The sequence below is a fragment of the Nerophis lumbriciformis genome, linkage group LG32 (genome assembly GCF_033978685.3).
Source record: "Nerophis lumbriciformis linkage group LG32, RoL_Nlum_v2.1, whole genome shotgun sequence".
In the NCBI taxonomy this organism is placed as follows: Eukaryota; Metazoa; Chordata; class Actinopteri; order Syngnathiformes; family Syngnathidae; genus Nerophis; species Nerophis lumbriciformis.
Window position 1 is genome coordinate 12,063,033 of NC_084579.2, and position 3,962 is coordinate 12,066,994.

Sequence of the window (3,962 nt, forward strand, 5' to 3'; positions counted from 1 at the left end):
TATATATATATATATATATATATATATATATATGTATGTATGTATATATATATATATATATAAATTATTTTTTTTTACCAGAAAATAAGTTATATTTTTTATAGGAATAAAATAATGTTTTTATTAAAAAAGTAATTAATTTTATGAGAATAAAGTGCCGATTTTATAAACAATATTGTAGTGGTTTTACATGTAATCAAGTCATAATATTACCATAAAGAATAAATATTTATCAGGGAAAACCAGACAAAACCCATTTGAATATTAAAAGGAAAAAATGAAAATAATGAAAATAGTTCAAAAGTCGTAATTTTATGATACATTTTACTCTCCCTCAAAAAGTACATACATAAAATAGTGTTCATTAGAGAAAATAAAGTCAGCATAATAAAAGAATGCAGTTGTCATTTTACCAAAAAACAAGGTAAATTAAAAAAAAGAATAAAACCTGAATATTAGGACACTTTATGAGAGTGTCAAGTTTATAATTTGAAGTAATAGTTTAATGGGAATAAATTGATAATTTTATAAAAGTAAAGTTGTAGTTTTACAAGGAATGAAGCAATAAAGTTAAAGTTAAAGTTAAAGTACCAATGATTGTCACACACACTAGGTATGGCGAAATTATTCTCTGCATTTGACCCATCACCCTTGATCACCCCCTGGGAGGTGAGGGGAGCAGTGGGCAGCAGCGATGGCCGCACCCGGGAATCATTTTAGGTGATTTAACCCCCAATTCCAACCCTTGATGCTGAGTGCCAAGCAGGGAGGTAATGGGTCCCATTTTTATAGTCTTTGGTATGACTCGGCTGGGGTTTGAACTCTCAACCTACCCATCTCAGGGCGGAGACTCTAACCACGAGGCCACTGAGTAGGTTATAATACAATAATTACAATAATATTATTATAAAGTAAATATCACTACCAGGAAAAATAGGGAAAAATGTTGGAATATCAAAAGGGAAAAAAACACTCTTGGGTATTTTACACGTATTTAGTCAGTTCAAGTCAAGGTCATAACTTTTATGATCTCAAAATAAATATTTATGTGAATAATATTAAACAGTTTATTAAAGAAAAAATGAACTGAGCATATTGAAAGATGACATTTGTAATTTTTACCAGAAAAATATATTTTTGATGATAATAAAACTGGAATATGCAATAGTATTTTCAGAGAATATAGATTAATAACTTAATGAGGATAAAGTCATAATTTTCAAAGAATAAAGTTTTACAGTAGTTTTCTAATGAATGAAGTCAAAATATTATGAGAAAAATATAATATTTTACTAATAAAAAAAAAAATATATATTAAAAGGAAAAAAAGTCTTACGGACACTTTACAAGAATTTAGTCATAATTTAAGTCCAAGTCATACTTTTAAGACAACTTTTTAGTGTCCCAAAATAAATATAGATATTTATATGAAGAACATTAAACATTGTTTATTAATAAAGTCAGCTTATTAAAAACATAAGGTAATGATTTTGTTAGAAAAAAGTCATAATTTCATAAGAATAAAGTTATAGTTTTTAAAAGTGATGAAATCATAATTTTATTTGAAAAAAAAATTACCAGGAAAAAAAGAAACAAAAAAAAGGTAAAAAGTAATTTTACAACAATTTAGCTCTCGTTTATATCAAAATATTAGAACAATAGTAACATTTTTGGAGAATAAAGTGCGTAAATATGCGTATATTCATATCATAATATTCATAGTTTTATTAGGGAAAAAAATGGCAATAAAGTTTTAATATAAAAAAGAAACAATACTTATTTTAAATGTGTAACTTTCTGATAGCCTAAATATTCACAATTTTATATATAACAAACACCAAATATTTTTTGGGAACAATGTAAAATATGAGAAAATACTTCATAACAATGACATTTGTTGAAAAAGTTTGACCTTTGTCATAAAAATGCTTCCAATAATTGTTGAAGTCATTTCATTCGTAAGAGGTTGCAACAGTAAGAAAAAGAACATGTGATTTTTATAAAACAAAAATACCTCAATAATATCAGAACAAAGTTTAAATAAGGTCATGATTTATGGGAAATAAAGCTATAATTTCCCCAGAGAAATTATCTGTAATTAGTCTGATGTAATGCCTGTATTCATCGTAGCAGCCTAAAGATGGCGCTATAGCCACGGTGAAGTAGTGACGCACCAGCTTCTTGTGTTGAGGTTGTTGCAGGTTTTTTTTGAGTGGCTTTTTAAAAGAGCCAATATAGAAGGTGTGGTCAAAAGTGACCGATCTATCAACGCTAACCACTGCAAGCGTGTATTGTTGCGGCTGCAAAGCATGCAGGTGTCCGGCTGAGACCTCAAGCATGTTGAGTAACGAGAGACAAAATGACCCACAGCTCCAGCCACTGGAGAGGGGGGAGGAAGCGTAACATGTTCCGTTAGGGGAACTCCTGGGATTGGACCAAGACCATTTTCTCATCTCTCCCTCGTTTGCTCCCCTCTCCCCGCCTCACGCCAGGGCACGCAAGGCCCCCTGACCACCAGCGCCGCAGCATGGCGCCAAGGGTGAACAGAGTACGTGTGTGCGTCCGACGGGCCGAGACCCCGGATATGTTGTGGAAGTGTGTAGTGGACAGGGGCCAGACAGGACGTGACCTGCTGAAGGAAGCTCCGAGCCGCCCAATAGGCCGACTGGCTATCAGTCAACACCTTTTGTCCCACCCCCCTATGACCAAACACTTCAAACGCACAGGAGGATCAGCCTTGTTTTATTCCTCTTCCAGACGTATCAGGAACAAATGCCACACCATCTAAACCAGGGGTACGTCTTAGGCCCACTTTTCTTATATTTTAGTCTTAGTCCAATTGGATCGCTTGGAGCATTTTTAATACACAAATCTCAAAAAGCCCAGATGTGCGGCGGTCACCTATAACCCCCCCATTGTAATCTAGCAGGGACACTTCCATGACTCCCAGTTCATAGGAAGAGCATGATCAAAGCCGTGAGTTAACTCCCCTGCAGGCTGTCCACTGGCGAACCTGCACCCTGGGACAAATGACTCACGGGGTCAGGAGCCCAGTTCCGCTGAGGGTGGAGGCCGAGTGACCCCCGAACTGATGCCACTAGTCTTCGAGTCTTGAGGCTTTCAGTTTCTACTCCCTCATACTCCCATATGAACGTATAGGCGCCATGTGGTGGCATGGTAGCAAAAATTAGCTTTTTTTTTGCCGGGGTTTTTATAAGGCGCCAAAGATATGTGCTTTAAATAAGCAAAAGGCCCATTTCAAACATCTGGATGTGACAGGAAGTCATATTTAAAGCACATACAGTACAGTAAAAGTTCCATGCTATATGCAGTCTTTAAAGGGAGATAACACAACCACACATTGTTTTTTTTATATTTTAATCAAATAAATAGTTAAAGCTTTTAAAATAAAATGCATTAAAAATCTGTATATATATATTAAAATATTTTTAATAATAATAATAAAATATACAGTTCAGGCCCTTCTCATTCAATGGGTTTTCTTTATTTTCATGACTATTTACATTGTAGATTGTCACTGAAGGCATCAAAGCTATGAATGAGCACATGTGGAGTTATGTACTTAACAAAAAAAGGTGAAATAACCGAAAACATGTTTTATATTCCAGATTCTTCAAAATAGCCACCATTTGCTCTGATTACTGCTTTGCACACTCTTGGCGTTCTCTCGATGAGCTTCAAGCACACCTGTGAAGTGAAAACCATTTCAGGTGACTACCTCTTGAAGCTCACCAAGAGAATGCCAAGAGTGTGCAAAGCAGTAATCAGAGCAAAGGGTAGGCTATTTTGGAAAAAAAAATTCATGTAAGACATATTTTCAGTTGTTTTACCTTTTTTTGTTAAGTACATAACTCCACATGTGTTCATTCATAGTTCTGATGCCTTCAGTGACAATCTACAATGTAAATAGTCCTGAAAATAAAGAAAACACATTGAATGAG